The sequence below is a fragment of the Equus przewalskii genome, chromosome 15, assembly GCF_037783145.1.
Source record: "Equus przewalskii isolate Varuska chromosome 15, EquPr2, whole genome shotgun sequence".
In the NCBI taxonomy this organism is placed as follows: domain Eukaryota; kingdom Metazoa; phylum Chordata; class Mammalia; order Perissodactyla; family Equidae; genus Equus; species Equus przewalskii.
The window spans coordinates 26520133-26542363 of record NC_091845.1 but is presented as its reverse complement, the minus strand read 5'-3'; the positions used below and the strand labels follow the sequence as shown (position 1 = coordinate 26542363).

At 43.2% G+C, this 22231-nt stretch overlaps 1 protein-coding gene across 9 annotated transcripts in view; it reads right to left on the bottom strand.

Annotated features, from left to right (window-relative positions):
* PRICKLE2 (prickle planar cell polarity protein 2) overlaps window positions 1-22231 on the bottom strand; it is a 314377-nt gene that overhangs the window by 91244 nt on the left and 200902 nt on the right. The window lies entirely within an intron of this gene.

The following is a 22231-nucleotide window of genomic DNA, read 5'->3' as shown; positions in this document are numbered from 1 at the left end:
TGCCAAGTAACACTTGTTATTGTCTTTCTTTTTGACTGTTACCATTCTAGTGGGTGTGAAGTGGTATCTTATTGTGGTTTTGATTTGCACTTTCTCAATGGCTAATAATGTTCAGCATCTTTTTATGTGATTATATATCTTCTTTGGAGAAATGTATATTCAAATCTTTAGTCCATTTTTAAATTATTTGTCTTTTTATTGTTGAATTGAAAGCATTCCTTATATATTTTCCGAATACAAGTCCTTATCAGATACATGACTTGTAAAAATCTCCCATTCTGTGGGTTGTCTTCACTTTCTTTCTTTCTCTTTTCTTTTTTGGTGAGGAAGATTGGCCCTGAGCTAACATCTGTGCCAATCTTCCTCTATTTGGTAGTAGGATGCTGCCACAACATGGCTTGATGAGAGGGGTGTAGATCTGTGCCCAGGATCCAAACTGGTGAACTCCGGGCCACTGAGGCAGAGAGCACGAACTTACCCACCATGCCACTGGGCCAGCCCCTGTCTTCACCTTCTTGATGATATCCTTTGAAACACAGAAGTTTCTGATTTTCATGAAGTCCCATTTATTTTCTTTCTTTTGTTGTGTCTGCTTTTGGTATCATATCTAAGAAACCATTGCCTGAGCCTGACCCAAGATCATAAAGATTTACTCTTGAATTTTCATCTAACAGTTTTACGGTTTTAGCTCTTCTATTTGGGTCTCTGATCCATTTTGAGTTATTTTTTGGATATGGTGTAAGGTAGGAGTCCAACTTCATTCTCCTGTGGCCACCTGTCTCAGCACCACTTGTTGGAAAGTCTATTCTTTCCCTATTGAATTGTCTTGGCACCCTTGTCAAAAACCAATTGATCATAAAGGTTAGGGTTTATTCTGGACTCTCAATCCTATTCCATTGGTCTGTATGTCTATCTTCATGCGAGTCCCACACCGTCTTTATTACTGTGGTCATTTAGTAAGTTTTGAGATTGTGAAGTGTGAGTCCTCCAACTTTGTTCTTCTTTTAAAAAGTCGTTTTGGCTCTTCTGAGTCCTTGACATTTCCATCATAAAATATGAACTTTAGGGTTACTTTGCCAATTTCTGCAAAAAAAATCCAGCTGGGATTTTGATAGGGATTGCACTGCATCTGCAGAGCAATTTGGAAAGTACTGTTATCTTAACAATATTAAGCGTTCCGATCCATGAACAAAAGATGCCATTTCAGTCTACTTTCATTTCTTTCAATGATAGTTTGCGGTTTTCAGGTAAAGGTTTTGCACATCTTTTGTTAAGTTTATTCCTAAGTATTTTATTCTTTTCGACAGTATTGTAAGTGGGATTATTTGCTTAATTTCATTTTCAGGTTGGTAGTGTATAAAAACACAAATGATTTTTCTGCATTGATTTTGTATCTTACAAACTTGCTGAACTTGTTTATTAGTTCTAATAGTATGTGTGTATTTCTGAGGACGTCCTGTACATAAGATCATGTCATCTGTGAAGAGGAATGGTTTTACTCCTTTCTTATCAACATGATGTCTTTTATTTCTTTGCCTTGCCTTTATTGCCCTGGCTAGGACCTCCAGTACAAAGATGAATAGAAATGACAAGTGTGGACATCCTCGTCTTGTTCTTGATCTTAAGGAAAAGCAGCTAATCTTTCACCATCAAGTATCACTCAGCTGTGGGTTTTTGTAGATGCCCTTTACAAAGGTGAAGAACTTTCCTTCTGTGCTAGTGGGTGAGTGTTTTTATCACAAAAGGGTATTGCACTTTGTCAAATGCTTTTTTTTTTGCACCTATTGAGATGATCAGTTGGTTTTTGTCCCTTTCCTGTTAATGTCTTGTGCCTGAATTTTGACACCAAAATGCACTTGAAGAAACAAAATCAGTTTAGTCCAGCCAAGTTAGGCTTGTCAGATTCTCCCACATCCTGCTTTTCATCAGATTGAAAATATACACAGACAGAATGCACACTTGGGTCTGGTCTGCTTCTCCAAACTCAAAGAAGTTTCATCCAAACTCTGGCTGTTGCTTTTAAAAATAGTCCGACCTCATTTTAACAGTAACTCTTTAATTAATCAGCTACTGTAAAGAAGTCAGGGGTGTTGGGAAGCGGTTAGGTTTTTTTCCCTCCGGAATTTTTTATTCCAGTTTATGACTTAAGGAAGAAAATTTCAGTGTGTTTACGCAAGTTTAGGAAGCTCTTCGGTGGCTAACGGCTTTTACAAGAAAGTCATACTTTTCACATAAAATACAGAGGAATTTTTACCAAATTCAGTCTCCAGAATATTCTTCAACGATACTCATTTATTCAGCAAAGAAGAAGAGCAGAATATTTAATGCTGGATGGACATAATCTAACGAACTGGAGCTCCAGAAGAAAGAAAAAGACAAGAAGAAAGCAAAACAGAATTACAGACCAGATCCAAAATGAGTCTCACTGAGTAGAAGCAAAAACAGAAGAGAGAAAGCGGGGATGGCTAATGGCCTATTAGTCATTCAACAAATGACCATCAGGCATCTGTCATGTGCCAGGCACTGTTCTAGGCACTCGGAATACCTAAGCAAAACAAAGACCCCCACCCTCATGGAACCTAAATTGTCAGGGGGGAGAAACATACAAAAATTGACAAACACAATGAAACATTCAATCATTTAGTACATTAAAGGTCCATTAAAGGAAAACAAGAAAGATGAAGCAGGATTGGGGTGGGGGCATACACGAGCAGAGAGCATGGAATTTGACTTTCTGAGACTGTACATACATGAGCCCAGGTTGGCACACTGGTCCTCCAAGAGAGGAAATATCATCTCCACTTTCCAGAGGAGAAAACAAAGGCTCAGAGAGGTTAAGCAACATGTTCAAAGTAAACCGTAAACAGAGAGAACAGAGATTCAAACTAGGATCTCTCTGACCCCTGAACCCAAACAATTTCCTATGGAAGGCATACCTGACTCCAACCACAGAATACCCTTACTCCTGAACAACAAACACACTCAGAAAACTCAAAACCAAAGAGAGGGAAAAATAGGAAAGAAAAGAAAAATGGTAAATGGAAACCATGAGCACCTTACCTATTTTCCCCTCTAGTTGCCTGCTTTCCACTCCTCATTTATACTAACAGGCACTCCCATGGCAAGGCATTTTTATTTGCAAAGAATTTTCAACCTTTGAGGGATTCTGTGACAGCCTTTGGAGAGACTAATTTAATAACCTCTGTTTACAAATGGGGACCCCAAGGCCCAGATGCTCAGAAAGGAGCAGAGGGTCAGAGGTAAAGCCAAGAGGATTTCTCTTGATCCTCATGTCTCTCTCCCCCTCTTAGCAAAAGGCACACAGCAACACCCAAGCTCGCTCTTTCGACACACTGATTAAAGATTTTCAGGAGTGCGTGGGGAAATATATGATTTGGCTTAAAATAAAAAAAAGACATTTATGAAAATAGAACCTGCTAGTAAAGCAAGATTTCATTTAAAAAAAAAAAAGTGCAACCATATAAAGTGTGCATTGGTTTCATTCTGTCAGAGCTGACATTCTACCTGCACATAATTGGGTTTGTGAATGACAAGTTTCCAAGGAATGAGGCATGATTCAGAGAGCAGAGATCCTGCATTCCCCTTCCTTCCCTCCCTGCACCCAGCAACAGCCCCTGTAACCCCCACCCAAAAGATGCAGCTATTAATTCATTCACTTCCACAGTCAGAAGCCACAATCTGCTCTTCCATGGAATGCACACGCCGGCAGGCAGGGGCTCTCTTTTTAATTGTCTCAAAGTACTCTGGTCATCTGTGCCAGTGACCACACCGTTTGGAGAATGATTAACAATTTATATCAATTAACTTACCTACCATGATGTGGAAGGATTCATTATACATAGATTAGCTGTGTGGTGGGGTGTTCTCATCCTTGAGATGTTGACAGGTTATTTACAACACAGACCTCTGAACCACCATGCCTTATTTTGTGTGAGAAGTGACAGGATGAAGGCAAAAAAGGGATCTTCCTTTATAATGTGATTCTGACAAGCTCAAGTCATAAACTGCAGAATTCTAGATTTGGATGGGGTTGGAAACATCATGAAGCCCTTTTTAACAAACTTCTTTCTCACTCTCTTCCTTTTAAATGAAAGAAAAATATTTTTTGAAAAGAACTCATATGTGGAAACAATATATAAAACAGAGCTGCCCAAGTGGATGGCAGAGAAGGAGGCCCTGAATCCAACTTCTCTCAAGTTCAACCTTCTTCCCAAACTCCAGGATTTTCATGGTCCTAAGGTCCCAAGGGTTCCAAAGACATGAGCTTGGAAACCAGCATACTTCTCTGGATTCTGTAAGGTTATTTCCAGTACTTATCAAAATAAGAAGCAGGTGTCCAATATTCCGATAGATGATGGAAAGATGAAAAAAAAAATCAGACTGTAGGCAGTTTTTAAAAGACAATTCCTAACCATGAAACCCTGCAAATAAATAATGATTCTCATCATGGGAAATCGCATATCTGGTTGCCAACACATTACATGGAGACGTGTGGGGAGTAGTGACGGACCTTAGTGACTCTGATTTGATAGGTGTGAGACAGGGTGCAGGAAGTGCATTTCTACCAGTATCCCAGGTGATTCTGATGTGCACTTGGACGACCCTCTTCTGTAGCTAGCCTCCTACTTAGAAGGGAGCACCCGACTCAGAATATGGTCTGAAAACTGGTGTGGGTCCTACCAACCCACCCAATGCCCAACGGTTGGGCAACATACTTTTTTTTTTTGGAAGATTAGCACTGAGCTAACATCCGTTGCCAATCTTCCTCTTTGTTTTTGCTTGAGTAAGATTAGCCCTGAGCTAATATCTGTGCCAATCTTCCTCTATTTTGTATGTGGGATGCCTCCACAGCATGGCTGATGAGTGGAGTAGGTCCACACCCGGGATCTGAACCTGCAAACTCGGGCCGCTGAAGCGGAGCACGAGGACCTTTAACCACTTGGGCATAGGGCTAGCCCCCCAACACACATTTTTAAAACTGTTCCAGGGGCTCTATGCCAACCCATCTCAACTGCCACGTCTTAAACTCTTACATCACTGAGCCCACCTGTCACTCAGCTGGGTACCCACTGGGGCCTGTGTGTGAAAAGGTGCTGGTGAGAGGCAGGACTACACCAGCCACCAGAAGAGTGTCTTTCATTGCCAGCCCTGCCATCTGTCCTCCTGCCTTCCACCCCCCCTGTGGTATGGGCTTCTCTGTCCCAAGTCCATGGCCAGATCAGGTTCAGGCCACTTTTATGCACCGGGTCAAGGGGCAGACTGCTTAAAGAGTGGCTCAGCCCCAACACAAACCAAGTGATTGATGAGGAATGCACAACGCTGGACTCAACATGGAAACGCCTCAGGCAGCCGAAATCAGATGTGGGAAAATGCACTTTCTTAAAGACAAAGGACTGAAATAACCCAAAGGCCTCCATAGCTTTTTGCTAAATAGCAGATATATCCTAGGTATTTAAATTCTCCCATGACTCCAGCTCACTAAAGGCAAAAGAATAACCCTTTTATTCTTAAGAGAATAAGAGGAAGCCTTTTTCTCCTATTATAATTTCAAGTTACTGCTTCCTTATTCTTAAAAAGAAAAAAAAAGCACAATACAATTCATATAGAAAAGAATCAGGAATTACAGATAAGCAAGAAGAAAAATATTTCAAAACACTCACGATCCCAGAGATAATCACTGTTAAACAGAAACAGCTGCTGGTCCTCTTTTCCCTTGTGTTAAGAAACTGGAGACCTGATTTCATCCTATGTGTTCCCCATCAATGAGTACCAGGAGACAACACTCTGGCCTGGAATGACAAGACATGAGCCAGAGCCACCCACACACATACACACAACACTCTCAGCAAATAGACGTGCATTATTCAATCCAGATAAGTGGGTTTGTTCTGATCTGGTTCCCTGTAGCAGGATCAGAGAATTTATTATGTAGCATAGAAGATGCCGGCAACGTGGGAACTGCATATATATTTATGGATATCACAGAGTTAAAGTTAGGCCCCTCAGATAAAAAACATCTGAAAACCAGATTTCAACAGCTATCAACTTTCAATTTTCTGTGCAAGTAGGGAGAGATGGGGCATGGATAATTTAAAACCACTAACTCTTGGCTCTGAAATGCGTCTCTGTACATCAGTCATACACTCTCAATGCTGCGATAACTTACCTCACTTCAATCCACCTACAGGATCCACCGGGCAGGATGGACTCAGGGGGAGCTGGGCAGAAGACCACTTGCTCAGTCTGCTCTACTGCCACATTTTCAACGAGAGCACCAACTTTTCACACGCATGCAGAGTACCAGCCGAAAATAAACCAAAAATTATCCTGCGTTTACTGCCCGTTGGGACTACCTTTCCCAGGGTTTAGGAGGTAAATAAGCATTCTGGGCAAAGAGTTTTTACCAGGCTGCAGGCTGCCCAGAAGTAAGTGAATAAAGATACAGCGGGTGTTGTTAACAAAAAACGCATTATCCTGCTGTGCTTAAGTGAGGCAGTAAGAACTGGAAGTGAGGTCTGCCTGTCCTGAGATATTGCTGAGAAAATGCCATCGTGAATATGTCAGAGTTGTCAAAACTGAGCTACCACAAAGAACAGAAGCCGTTCCCCTCCAAAATTGCACAGGTCACATGAGCTTATGACCCACGCACAGGGCTTCAGTTCCCACCCTCTACATCCCTCACAAAATACAGGTGGAGGATCAGAATATCAGAAAGGAAGGAAGGCAAGAAATACATTTGTGGAGGCTGGCTGGAAATGAAATGAGGATGTTCCAAGAGGTGAAAGTCTGCCCCCAAAGGATCAAGGACTCTAGACGACAGGTCTGACCTCCAGGGCCCTGACCCCTGCCTCTCCAGTCCAACATGCACTTTCCTACTGGAGGATGGCAGGTAAGCGTGACCACTGTGCTACATTTCTACTATTAATATAATTTCTTACATTTATGGAGGATTTATAATATTCATATTATTTTTACATAGTTTATCTCATGTATTCATTCTCAGCAGTCCTGTCAAGTTGGCATTTTTATCCATTTCACAGATATAAAAATTGAGGCTATGAACTCATAAGTGACTTGACCGAAGTTACACAGATTAGAACTTAAGTTGTCTGACTTCGAGACCAGTGCTCTTTCTACCACCTTGCAGAGTGGCCAAATCTTCCTTCCTTCTTTTCTGCCATGTATCTTTCCATCCTTCCCTCTATCTGTCTAACTATCCATCCACCCATATCTATCCATCCATTCATCCATATCCATCTATCCACCCACATCCATCCATCCATCTATCCATCCATCCATCCATCCATCCATCCATCCTACCAATCAACCATCCAAGCAGACAACAGTGATTGAACACCAACTGTGTGCTAGGCACTGCACTAAGATGCTGGGCATATGGCAGTGGTTAGGATAGACAATATCTCTAATCTCATGGAGCTTAAAGTCAAGTGAGGAAGACAGACAATGGTCAGGTAAACAAACAGATAAACTCACCATTTATAGATTGTGATAACTGTCATGATGGAAACAAACAGGGAGATGAGAGAGAGAGGGACTGAGGATGGATCGGGACAGGCCTCCCCACTGAAGTGACATTTGAGTTGTGACTACAAGACCCAATATGAGGCAGCTCTGAGAACAACCACCGAGAGTTTTCCAGGCAGAGGGAAAGCAAGCACAAAGGCTCTGAGGTGGGGAAGAGTGTGGCATGAGTCATCTCAGGAGGTGGTGTGTGACCTCCCCTCCCCCATCACTGTCTGCATTGATGACAGTGACCAAACTGGCTGAGCCACTGCCTGTCCCAAAGCCCAAGCAGAGATGTGAAATTCAGGGGATGGTGCCATCTTAGTAGGCGTAGGAAAGCTCCTCAGTTCTCCCTAATTCCCTTCTTCTTGGAATTCCTGTATCCATCTGTCTTGATACCCAGATGTCGGCGTATCCTGTTATTTGCAGCCTCACTGGCTCCATAACTCCTTCCCCCCAGCCACAATACATTGTTTTCCCCCTTTTTTGGCAAACACTCAGTCTGAATGAGGGACCCACGCAGGAACCTTGACACTTGCCATGTCTGGAAGCAAGATTTCTATCTCTGTGAGAAAGGAAAAATGGTTTCCTAATAAATACAGAAGCTAAAGGGTGGAGACCGTGACAGGGCCAGCTGGGTATGAGGCTGGTGTGTGCTGAGAGCCAAACCACACTGCCCGGCCCAGTCCAACTGCCCGCCCTCCGCCTGGGCTCCGGCGGCTCTGGCCATCTGCACCGAGAGGAGCTTCTCCCTCCCAAGCCCCGCCAAAGTTGGTACAGGATAATTTTCAGGGGCAGTCATCTCCTCTCTAAATATGTCAATTCACATTTCAATGAAGAAATATATGCAGGGCTGTACTTCAGATTAATTTCTCTTGTAATTTCTGAGCAGCGGAAACACATTCCCTTTTAAAAATAAGCCTCCTGGATGACTTATATTTTGAACATCTCTTACCATACTTTGATTTACAAGTACGATGATGTGTCAGCAATCCAGGGACAATGTCTTAGATTGGGTTTCCCCAGAATCAGATCCTAGGAAGGTATCTGAGCATAAAGAAGTTTGGACAGTGGTGATCCTAAAAAGTCCTGATGGAGAATTGGAGGAAGGAACCACAGAAGGCAAGGATGCCAACATAAGGTGAGGCAAGGAGCAAGATGCAGCTTTGGGCATCTGGGGACTCATTTTAGTTGAGGAGCTATGGAAGATGGTATAGAACAGCCCTCAGAGATGTTTTACTGGAGAGCCAGGAGGTGGGAGTGCTTACCCCCCAATTCCCAACAGTCGCTGGGTGAGGACCCTTCCTAGGGCCCTTTGGCCTACCCCACATCCAAGACAGGCAGTCTCGAGCAAACAATTCCTAGGGCAGCAGGAACCACAGGTCAGAGTAAACGGGAATGGTGAGTGCCAAGGGGGAAGAAGGGAAGGCCAAAAGTGTTTGCTGCAGGCAGCTTCCTTCATTAACAACAATTCACTAAACATCTACTGTATACCATACATTCTGGTAGGAATTATGAGAGATTAAAACGAAACAAAACAGTAAGGAGTCCCTGTCTGACTGGGACACAAAGATACGGCCAGAAAGAGCTAGACCATAATTTCAAAGTACAGAGTACTTGGGAGATATTTAAGAGAATGTCCTTGTTCTGAGGAAACAGATACTGAACTATAATGAAGTAAAGGATGATGTCTGCAATTTATTTTCAAATGGTTGAGCAAAAATAATATGTGTGCATGTGTATATAGAGAGAGAACAAGCAGCACAAATGTGGCAAAATGTTAACAATAGAGAAATCTAGAAGAGTACGGAAGTTCAATATACTATTCTTGTAATTTCTACATATCATTACAATTTTTCAAAATAAAAAGTTTTAAAACAAACCAACAAGACAGTGAACAGTTCTACGACTTTGTTGTTAGGTCAATTATTAATAGAAACCTACTACGTGCCAGGCACTGTGCTACAGAGAGTTCCTGGTTAACGGAGGGCTTCCTTGAGGAAGCTGGATCTGGAGGGTGCTAGACAAAAAGAGAAGGAAGGAGTATTCCTGACAGGTGAATAAAGGCATGGAGGTGGGAGAGACCAAGTATCATCAAGATATTGAGAGGAGTCTAAGATGGTAACAAGATGGCAGCTGGAGAACTACACATGCAATCCAGGTAAAGGAGTTTTGACTTTACTGTAAACACGTGCATGGGCTGGTGAGGAATCTGCTTACCAAACGCACAGCTAGTTAATTTAGCATCGTGACGAGTCGACACAGTGAGCCCTCAAAGGAGAAGAGCTTGGCCACTGCCAGTGTCTCCATGGCAACACTACTAGCTGCATCACAGCATCCCTCCCAAAGGTTGTGGGTCTCTAGAGAAGTTCTAATTTCCTTAGCTCCCTGTCAGACCCACTGAGAATAAACCAAGGTAGACAGAACAGTTACTCCTTCTGGATAGATTACTCCACTTCATTTGTCCACGTGCTAACCATGATTTTACGGCATGTAGGTTTTTGCTTCATGGGACATTTAGCAAAGCAAGTTCAAAGAGCGCTTCCTTTCCAGATGAGTCCTTCAGGGGAATAGTTTCTGAGGAAACAAGTGCACACTGAATTCTAACACTCTTCACCTTCAAGGCAGGGATTGAAAGATTCCACAGAATACCTCCGTTTGCCTTTCTCTCCCATGCCACCTGCTGAAGTACTTATTTAGTCTCTACCTCTTTTGTGGAAGAAGTTGGCTAAACTCATGTAGACAAGATCTGAGGCATTAAATGTTCCCTTAGTACTTAAAAGAGGTATATAGTAGAGTGGAGGAAGATCTTAGATTCTGGAGGCACGGTGACCTGAGTCTGAATGCTAACTCTGCCGCTTCACTGCGTTGTTGTTAGGACGAAATAACTTAATATTACCACATGCTTAGTGTAGTGAAACCTGACTCGGTGCCAGGATGCCAGGCCCTGTGCTATGTGCATGGACAGAAGGTAAAACAAACAAACACATAAAAGTAGTCATGGTTCCTGCCCCCGCCCTCTAGAAGTCAATCTAGACCCTACTAATGTATTCCACTTAGGATGGAAACAGATCAAGGGAAAACAGATTGGTGGTGAACAAGTCATTTCTGTAAGTCTTTATTAAACACCTAGTGTATACTTAAAGGTGTGCTGGACTGAGCAAGGTAATTTGATCACTATCCTTACCAAAGGATTACTTATCCTTTACCATGCTTTTAATATTTCAAGGTCACACAAATGACCTTCTTTTCTTACCAAGATACAATAAGGCAGACGGGCTAGATCTTAGATTAATGGCCCCCGGGACTAATCAAGCACTTTAGAGCTTACCATGTACTTTCAGTTCAGGTAACACTTCGAATTGCCAAAAATCTCTATAAGGTTACTCAGAAGAGCAGGAGCTACTGCTGCCATTCTATAGATGAAGAAAGTGAAGCTCAGAGAAACCCAATGCTGTGGTTGCAATTACTAACCACAGTGTCTGGAAGTCCAAATCCACTTTTCCTCTCTGAGCCAGGGGTAGTCAAGTCAGTTTGTTTTAATTTCTGGGGTATAATTTCCCCATCTTCTCAAGAAAACATTTTCTGAGTGTATGCTGGGCTTTGTGCTAAGCACTTTCCATGTACCCCCCCCTTCTTTCTTGAGAAATAATTGACATATAACATTATATTAGTTTCAGGTGTACAACACAATGGTTCGATATTTGTATAAACTGTGAAATGATCACCACACTAAGTCTAGTTAACATCCATCACTTCATCGAGTTACAATTATTTTTCTTGCGATGAGAACTTTTAGGATCTACTCTATTAGCAACTCTCAAATATATGATATAGTATTATCAAATATGGTCATCATGCCGTAATACATCCCCATGATTTACTTTATAACTGGAAGTTTGTACCTTTTGAGCACCTCACGTGTTCCTTTTTTAATCCTCAAAGCACAGTACGAAATGGCAATTTTTATTATTATCCTCATTTTACAGATTGGAAAACCAAGGCTCCAAGAGTTTCCGGAACATACTGAAGCTCCCACAGCCAGGAGACGATGAAAATGGGAATGCAAACCTAGATCTGCTGGTCTCTGGAGCCCTTCACCAAACACCTGAACGCCTTTTTGAGGCCCCTCCAGACTGACTGCACCGGTCCCCTAATCCATGTAAAACAAGTTGTGCTTTTCTCCCTGTTCACAGAGAGGCCCCCAAATCACTGGCAAGTCATAGGAAATTCTTAAGTGGCTGCTTATTAATAACATTTTCAGTTTATATTAGGCCGCCTTTCATCCAGGGAAACTCAGCCAGCTCCATACACAGAGAACCACTGAAATCCAGCCATTTCTGGTGTGGATGTGGGCCAGCTGGCAACAGAATCCCTCAGGGGCTTGGCTGGTGGGGATTCTGGCAATGGTCACACCCTTCAAAACTTGACAGGGGCCCTTTGACATCAGTGCTGAAGGGCTCGAGGCAAAATCTTCCCAGAAACCCAGGTTCCTCAGTGAATGAGGCCAAAGGCTCAAGATGACCCCAGCGGACTTGGGGAAACAAGAGCATCAAAAAATTGGGTGTTTACCAAATGCCGATGCTGGAAGTATAGCGCCTCAATTCAGATTGAGTTAGACACAACAGGGAAAGACGTTATTTTCAGGAGAGACCTGGCTTCAGTCAAGTCCAAGGAAAAAAACAAAACAAAACAGATTTCTCAGGGTTTCCCACAGAGGGGATAGGCAAAAAATGCAAGATGCTGACTTCCCGTCTTCAAACTGGATCTAGGGAACGGTTTTTGTGGTTTTGTTCTGAGCCACAACTAGTTTCCTCACTCTGCAGCAGTGAGAGGATGGATGGAAGTACGGAGAAAGAAAATAACATTTCCTGGTTTCATGTTTTATTGGAAAGAAGCCCTTGATGAATTGAATTCACATGGTCTACAGGAGTAAGGTTTTGAAATTATCTAAAAATTTGTTACATTCAGATTTGACAAGGTGATGGTTGGAGGATGTATGCCCCCCCGGATGCACCCCCACCCCCAAGCCTGCTGGATGTAGCACTGCCCACGCACTTTGGCATAATTGATACAATGAACAGTCCCAACCGTGGACCCCCTTGGTGTACAGGATGGGTCTTAGGTATTTATTCCTTACCTCTTCCCATCATGTCTACCTTTATTCTCCTAGTTCAATTCACCTTTACCCCCTGCCTGGGCTACAGTAACAGCCTAATTCCAACCCCCTGCTTCCATCCCTGCCCTTCTAGAATCTATTTTCCACCAAGTGTTTTTGAAACCATGGTGGTAATACTCAATCCTCCTGCTTAAAATGCTCCACTGGTTTCCCACTGCAATTTGAATGAAGTACACACGCCTCAACCCCGGCCTGCGAGATCCCATGCAATCCGGCCCTTCCTCTCTCTCCAACTTCATTTTGTCTCACTCCCCTTCTTATCGACCATGTTTCAGCCACACTGACCTTTTATTTGTCCTCTGACCTTGCCAAGGCCATCCCTCTCGTAGGATCTTTGCAGTGGCTGTTCCTCTTCTTGGAACATCCTTCCCTCATCTCTTTATGAGCTGGCCTGCTTTTCATTATTCATGTTATCACTCAAAGGCACCTCCATCAAGGACCCTATAAAAAATAGATCACTTCCTCTTCTCATTCACTTTCCACTTTATTAGCCTTAAAAAATGTTTTTCCTTAACACGTGTCACTATCAGAAACTCTCTTCTTGTTGATTTATCTATTATATGCTTTTCCCATTGTAATGTAACTTCCGTAAGGTCCAGGAGCTTATCTTGTATCTAGAACAATAAGCAATCAATAGGTAGTTCTTTAAAATTTTGAATCTCTAACGCGTAGCCCAGAATCTGGTCTGGTAGTTCTCAACCAGCAGGCTATGAGCCCTTCATAGGCATGCAAACAAGATATGGTCAATGTGTAAAATTTTTATTTGTTGCAACAACTGAAAATATGTATTGTTACAACGATGCTAAAAATGTAGAGTGTAAGTCAACTACATGATCAGTAGTATATCGTCAAAACCACACCAAAGACAGACTCCCTTTTTCCTGGATTAAAGGGAAGTATGCATAAGAGGAAGGTTAAGGCAGAGAAGAATACATTTACTGTTGAGAATGACTGAGAATTGTACCATAACTATAGTGTAATTTAATTCTGTTTATTGTGTGGCAAAATGTCCAATATTTGAAAGAATGCCTTGAATATAGAAAGACTGAAAACACTGACCCAACCCAAAGTAAATGTTCAAAAAATTGTTAAGTGAATAATATAAAAGTATCCGAAACACAGAAGAAACAAGCACTCCTGTGGCCTTGGCATCTGAGACTGCAGACCTCAATTCACCCAACTATAAAATGGAAGAGAACCAAGATAATTCTCCTGCCAGCTCCACAGAATTTAGCATTAGCTCCCCAGTAGCCATGTAGAAAAGTGCTGTATTTCCACAGGGCAGAAGGATAGTTTTTTTCAGTCCCATGTTAACCTTTGGAGATTTTCCTGGATGAGTTTACAACAATCCACCATCCATTCTAGCAGCTCTTAACCTTTGGGGTGATTTTATGCCTTTAAGAATCTAATGAAAGCCAGAATCTTCTCCCTTCAAAAATGGAGACATACACCCTCATAGAAAATTCTGCATTTAATTTCAAAAAGTTCATCAATATTTGCTGGTCCTTTGGTGCTCATGAATTCCAAGTTAAAAACACCTGGTTGGAAGAACGAGTTAAGCGTGAAAGGTCTTCACTGATATTCCCCTCAGGGCCACAGACAGCGCCCTGTATCCTGCGGGTGTTCTGGTTCTCACTCTCTGCAACGTTCTTTTAAAGATTCAAAATAGCGCACGATATTATAGTTACCATGTGGGACGCTGCATCTTAGCAATTCAGTGGTACAGGATTCAAAACAATTTTTAAGTATGGCAAGGGTTTTGACGGTGTTTAGGCAGCAGGTTAGGCAGCCGAACTGACAGAGGGAAAGGAAGGCAGGTTCATGCTTGTCTGATCCATCAAGCCCGGTGGTTAGGTTCCTTTCCATCCCTTCACCTTTCAGAAGCCAGTCTGCCAAGAACCAAACCTCCTGGTGTTGAGAGAGGAACACGAGAATTCCTCGCTTTGCATTCCCCCCCCCCCCCCCCCCCCCCCCCGCCTCCTAATGAGGCAGGTGTTTCAAAGTGGCCCAACCTGCACAGGAAGCACGGCAGGGGGTTGGGTGTGGGTTCACTGTTCCGATTGGTGGCAAGCTTCTAGTCTTCACAGGTGACTTCTGAGATGATGAACTCAAATGCAAGTAGTAGCCTTAGCAGTGGTTTAAATGAACTCCTGAATCTCGATAGACGAGCTGTCTGGGGAGGGCTTTAGCTGAGGGCTGTGCAAGTTCCTGAGCCAAAAGCAGCCACTGTGTGTGCACTGGCCACCTAGCCAATGGCTGAGTTGCCCAGAGGATGTCTATGGAAAACAGTTCATTGCAAAGCAGGTATTCCCCTGGGAACATCACAGCAGGAAGGCCGGATAAAGACCCTACATCACTGGTAATGAAAAGTGACAGGAATCTTAAGAATGGCCACCATATTAATCAGAACAGGATGGATATCCCAGAGAAAGAAAAAAGTCTACTGAACCTTAATTAATAGAAAATTCAACTAACTACAACTTTTAATAAGTCTGGAGGTCATCCACTTTTGGGAAGAAGAATAAAATGTAGAATAAGTGGAAAATGGAATTTCTTTTCAGCAAACCCAAGCAATTAGTAAGTGTTTAATATATCTTTACTAAATTGAAAAGAGAATCAATTTCCAGAAAGTTTCCAAGGGTGGCAGACATGGTATGTAGGTTAAATCTCTTGAGCCAACTACAACCAACTACAACAAGCTGCCTGGAGTGCTGTGCTGAGAAGGATTCTGAGGCTGTATGAGGCTTGACAAAAAGAATGTAGTATTTCACCAGTGAGGTCTGCAATGGACAAGGGAGATTGGGGCCTGGCGATGCAAGTGCCAGGTATTTGCCATCCTACGACTATTGCCAGGATATTTCTAAGAATGGAGTTCAAACGTGGGTACCCATTCAAATAAAAATAATTTTCCCCAATGAAGATTTCCTCTGCCATTCAAATAGAAGCTTCTGGGGGAATAACAAGGAGGAGTGAGGGAAGAAAGCAGACATCTGTTTATCCTGCCAGATCACAGCCTGGAGACCACTGAGGTGACAGATATCAAACTCAGATGATGCTCACAATCAACCTCTCACGACTTCCACTTGCAGGACAGGTTCACTGGGAATTCCTGTTCAGGATAATAATTTACATGGCTGCCATATCCAGAATCACTAGATACACACAGTTGGGTAACCCTGCTCTTCCTGTTAAGGCAGAAAAGTGCTTGAATACACTGTCCAAATTTGCATAAACAAGATTGAAAACAAACTGGGATTTAATTCTAAATAACCAGAAATTCAGTCAAGCACAACCTCCCATTCCTGTGAACTTTCCTCCTAGCTAACACTTTTTTTCCCAGTTGAACTACCCAAGGGAATAGAGCAAGCCCCTGTGACCTTCAAAACTTCACGAGGCATTTCACTTTATTTACTTAATACAATACAATCTCATCTGGAAAATGCCTACTTCTTATAACTTCAGGTGCCCTAAATATTTATAAGCGTGCATATCGTATAAATGCATGCATTTATTTATATGGTATGTTTGTGTAACACACACACACACAAGATCCAAGACTTTTCACATCTGTCATCTCTACAAGTTGTGAAGTCTCCACAGTCAGATGGTGTGAATTCAAATTACTAGCTGTGTGACCTTGGGAAAGTTAGTTAACCACTCTGTGCTTAGCTTCTGTAGAATGCAGATAATAGTAGAACCTGCCTCATAAGGTCATCGTGAGGATTAAATAAGATACAGTAAATAAGATAGTAAGCACAGTGCCTGGCACATAGTAAGCAGTCATTAAACATTAGTTATTATTTTTATTACTCTGCAGAAGGAGAAACTGAGTCACAGAGTGGTTAAGTGATTTCCTTGAGGTTTACTCAAATAAGGAATGACATAATTGGGTCTAGAACCTGCGTCTTCTGAATTTAGTCAAATTTTCTTTCCCGTGGCACACTCTATGCCTATTATAAAGGTGGCTGAGAAGGAACAGCATCGGCTTCACTTGGCAGCTTGTTAAAAATGCGGAGTCTGCATTTCAGCAGCACCCCCAGGTGTAGATTAACTGGAGAAGCCCCGGTCTCTGGCACTCTGCAGGGTGCATGCATCCATAACACAGCCCCAGAGGGCTTCTGAGAATGAATGAGCAGCACCACACACTGAGGGATGCACGCACTCCCTCTTCACTAGTCTGAAACATCCAAAGGTCAGATGTTTTTCCAGGAAGCTCTGAGCCATTCTCTGGAGGGCTACAGCTTCTCATATTCCACACACATTCACAGCACAGAGAGGTCAGGTCCTGATATAAAACCTGACCTTTAAGTTCTCTGCCTAAGAGCAGCTGATGGTGCAAATCAACACGCCTTCACTGACAGGGCCAAATTCATTCTGAAAGTTCACACTCATCAAGGTCAGGGTCAGAAGAAAACTTGTAGATCGCTTGATTCAGGACTTTCATTTTGGGGATGAAAGACTAAGCCTTAGAAAGGGGAAACACACACATTCTAGTTAGAACTTGATGTGTACGCAACTGGGGATCGAGAGCCACAAGCTCAGCTCCTCTCTCTAGACTCCAGTTGGTTCGCCCATGACCTCAAGTTTAGGCCAGCAGAATTTCCCATGATCCTTGTAGTCCAACAAACGGCCGCCTTCGTTGGCATGCAGCCTTTATGCTTCATCTCCGTGTGTCTCACTGACTTTCCAACCAACCTCACCCTTCCATCTTCTAAAAGCCACATTCAAAGTTGTAGTTGAAGATGCCACTATAGTCTGTTTTATGCTTGACACGTTCTCTCGGATGTTTCTAATTTTAGCAAAAGAGCAAGCAAGAGGATTTCAATTCAATGGCTAAACAAAGAGGTATTTTTCAAGTGAGGGATCCATAGAGAAGATCCAGAAGACAAAGAAGAAACATTCACAGAAGACATTCTAGTAAAAGTGTAAAGAGGTCTAGAATGGTGGACATCATTTAGGCTTTGGACTATGATTATCCTGGGTTTGAATCCCAGCTTTACTCTTTACTGTCTGCATGACCTCAGGCAAGTTACTTAACTTCTAGGAGTCTTGGTTTCTCCATTATTAAATAGAGCTAGTAATACCTCGCTGCATAATTCCTGCAAGAATTAATAAGGTGAGGTATGTAAAGCGTCTTCCATGTCAGCTAGCACACAGTAGGTGCTCAATCTACAATAGTTATTACTTTTTTTATACATTCACCCAAACACTAACACACACACTATACACAGACACCCAAAACATACACTTATATACACACTAACAGCTATCCTGAAACCATATCTGACCCTTTGACCACAGAAAGTATAGCTGTTTCTCAGTTGAGTCCTGGAACTTTCACGAACAAGCATCTCTAAGGACTCACAACTGAAGAATGGATGCCAAGAAAAGAGCTGGAAAAATGGCATCCTGCCCAGTTGAAATGAAATGCTAAGAATTCCTGTCTCAGTTACTTTTAACCCTGGATGGAGATGGATAACATTTATAAGGTTTGATTTTAGGGAGTCAAGGGGGGGTGGAGGACCTGAGGCCAGTGGCACTCCCAGTGCAAGAGGAACGGAGGTAACTAAAGTCAGCCATCTACCATGAGACTGGCAGAGGGCTGGGCCATCAAAACGATCGACCTGGCTCCATCTCTGTTCCTCATCCCACGGGGTAAATGGTGCCAGTGATCCCTCCAGTGCCCCAGATGGTTCACATACAGCAGCTCCAATGCTAAGACCAGGAAGAAGGAGGATATGAGCATTCGCCATTACTCTTTCCTCCTCCAGTTCACTCCACTGTTCTGAGCAAGCACGGCACTGGTAACACTTTCTCAAATGAGGCCAGCCCTGACTTCCTTGATGCCTCTTCCACTTCCAAGCAGCGATGCCTCTGGATTCTGTGTCCTCTACACTGTTACATCTCTTCCACATCAGCTCTCCTAAAATCTGAGTCTTCGGTACAGCCAACTTGATTTTTACTGACTTTACAGCCAAAAGTGTGCTCGAAGTTGACCCCTACCCACCAACGAAAAGCAGGCTCGTATTGTACTTGAAAATGTGCTCTTTTTAATTAATGAGCTTTGCAAAATGGTCCACAGTGCTCTGGTGGAAAACACGTGCTGTTTAGCCACGAGTAGGGTTTTAGGTTTTAAAATGGCTGCACTATGAATTCTGAAGGACAGATGGGGAGAGGAATTTCTAGCTGAAGAATAGAGGCTCTTGTCTTTGAGCTGCGACTTCACCAAAGGCAACCTTCAGCTTTGCACTTTCATGGTGGTTTGGAGATTGCTCTGCTCTTCTCCCAGCTGCTTCCCCATTCTGTCATCCCTCCCCCCCTCCTGCGCACTCCTCCATCCAATCTCTCTCTCCTTGTTCCCTTCTCCCTCTGCCTTGTCCCCAGGGAAATAACGGAACAAGCAAGCCTGCGGGGGTTTCAGACTCCAAACAAAGAACTGCTCCAACAACAGGCCAAAGCAAAAAGAAAACCAAGTCTCCAGACTCAACTGGCCAGGTCCACAGTGAGACTGTGGAGGCTTCTGATGCTGGAAGCTCAGGGTGATCCTTACCCAACATTTTCTCCTCAGCTTTATTCAAACACACACACATGGACAAGGTATAAAAACAAGAGTGTTTCATTAAAAATCTTTACAGGTTGGGACAAGAGCAAAATGGCAAGTGGGAGTCAAGAGCAGCAACGAGGAAAGCAGACTTGGCCAGTGCCTAGCCCCCAAGCTGCTTAGTTTGGGTGAGTCACAGTCCCCGGTAGTTACCTGATTATAAGCGCAACAATCAAGGAGAGAGTGAACACAGCAGGTTTCAGTGGGCCGTGAGACACAAAGAAAAGTCCTCCCTCAAACGCTGCCCAGGATTCCCGTCTGAGGGACAGAGCATTTTGACTTTTGTGTGTTGGAAAACAACAGAGAACAGGGAAGACCACGGCTTGGGGCTTCTGAAGAGGTTTCTGTTAATTCAAGGTGGGCAGTCCGTGGGGTGGTTAAGAGCTCTGCTCAGACTCAGAGCCCTTGGAAGTGATGTGCAGTAGAAGCTCTAGACGAGGTACCAGGAGGTGTCACCAGCTGCGTCATATTTTAGGGTAAGTTATTTTCCCTCTGCGGCCTTCAGTTTCCTCTGACAAATGGGTATTAAAACCACTACCCCCTGTTGTTCGCAGGTTGGATTAAATGAGAAATATGAAATCATCGGCACCAGAAGGAAATAAAGTCCGAAACATGTAATAGGTACCAGGAATTGGGCAAGGGCATTACAGCCATCATTTCACAGCAACCCCACGAGTCCAGGGGAACTTATTTCCAATTTTCACATGAGGAAACCAAAATTCAGAGAGGTTAGGCTACTCTCCCAAGATCACATATGCAACCAGGAGGCAATGGAGGTGGGCTGTTATGAAGGTATAAATACCATTCTCCACGCAAAACACAACTTGACTAAAGACCAATGGCAACCAGGAATGATCAGCTCCCAATTCTGAGTTTCCTGAGAAAGTATTTTATACCAGACATCCCTGGCTCCTTTAATTCACCTTTTATATGTCCTTCCGAGCTCTGCATTGGAGTTCCTTTCACCTAAATTTAAAAGAAAGATGTTGGGAGGTAAGGGAGAAACAGCCGTCAAATGGTGTGACTGAAGTACACTCTCTGGCATGGAGGGAGGGCACAAGTCTGGCAAAGATGTGTGTTGTCAGTGGACACAAATTACGGGCAGAGGACAGGGTCAGGGGCACGTGGGCAGGAGAGGCCTATTGTTTTCCCTTAACAGCCGACCCACAAGCCAAAGTCCACCATCTGGTGGCATAAATTCAGCCTTGGAACTTCTGAAGAGCCAACCAGCAGGTGAAGCACATATTCAAAGGCCTCCCTGGATGGAGAAGGAAATGTGAAATGTCTGTACCAAAAAGAAAGAAGAAAGAAAAGGACTGCCATTGCATGCAAAGTTGGAACAGAAGAGAAATGCAAACAGAAATCCAGAAATGCACCGATTCCGATTTGGATCCTGCAGCTTTCTACCTGTGACTTGTCAGCTGCCAAAACAGGAGGCCTTCTTTAAGGGGGCCTGAGCCCCAGCTAGGGCTAATGGCTTTCATTATACCATTCGGTCACTTTTAGTTCTGCAAAATATAGCAGCCCCGGATAATACACTTTATTCTGTCAACCCAATCAACAGGATGGAAAGTTTCTCCTGTTGGAATGGATGTAGATGTTACAGTGACTGGAGATGCCACCTTTTCTGCAGCAAAACCTCTTTGCAGATAAACAGATGTGACCATGTTGCCCTTTCAGTGGACTGTTTTGTTTTTAGCAACAATGCTTACAATAATAATGATAAAAGGCAACAATAACAACAACAATAATAAAAGCTAACATTTACTGAGCATTTGCTATGTGGCTAGCACTGTGCCCAGTGCTTTTCACATGTCATCTCATTAAATCCTTACATCTATCACCCTGGCTATACGCTCTATTTCTCCTTCGATTATACAGGCAGGAATCAAAACTGTCAGAGAGGGAGCCCTAAGTGTCTTCAGCTCTCTCTGAATCCAGAGTTTGAGCCCTTAATAAACATCATTTCTTACTGTCTAACCTCTAAGTTCCCTTCTCATTTTAAGCTTCCATGAATGCATCTTCCGTCCTATATTTCTTTATTTCCCCTACATTATGGGATGAACCTTTACAAACCTGCCATTTCAAACAATGCTATTTTACTATTTCTTGCTGTCTCATGACAGTTTACAGGCTGCAATGCCCGACAGAACGAACATGTTTTAATTTTCACATTAAAAAAAGAATTTCCCAGGGGAAAGAGCATTTGATGGAAAGGCAAAACCTTTACAAGCACTCAAGGAGGCATTAAAATCCAAATTTCCAAAATATGGTAATTCCGTCAAAGTTGTGACTTACTCTGGAGCCCATGGGGACACTCATCCTGACCCATCTGTGAAAGCCATTAGCAGGCAGTAAGCCTTCAGGGGAGCAGGAGGAGAGGAGCCAATTCAGCTTCCAGCAAGGAGGCCAGGCTGCTTCTTTTAGCTTAAGTCTCACTGAGATGGTTTAAGACACTCTCCGGGAAGAGAGGTTCAAGCAAAGCAAATTGCAGCCTTGCAAGCTGCAGCTTTGGTACACGGCAGTGCGTCTATACATTCGTGGCACACTGGAGCCCTCCCCTGACTGTGGTTCGTGGATGCATCGACTGCAAGCAGAACTCTCTCACTGGGAAAATAATCTACATGCTTAAGTTACACAAGAGCCACGCTTGGACCGGCGGATGGCATCGCATCTGGTACCTATCACTTACCCTGGTGTGATTTGGACCAGCCCGGATTATTTATGGTTCACAAAACTCCCGTCAGACCCCAGCATATTCTAAGACCACATACCAAAGAATAATGGGATTAAAAATCTGCATTTCATCTCAAGACCTCTATGGCAGATTAGTAATGCTATGATCGGTTTTTGGGAAACCAAGAGTAAAGAGAACTAACTATGAACACTCCTTCAAGAAACCCAGT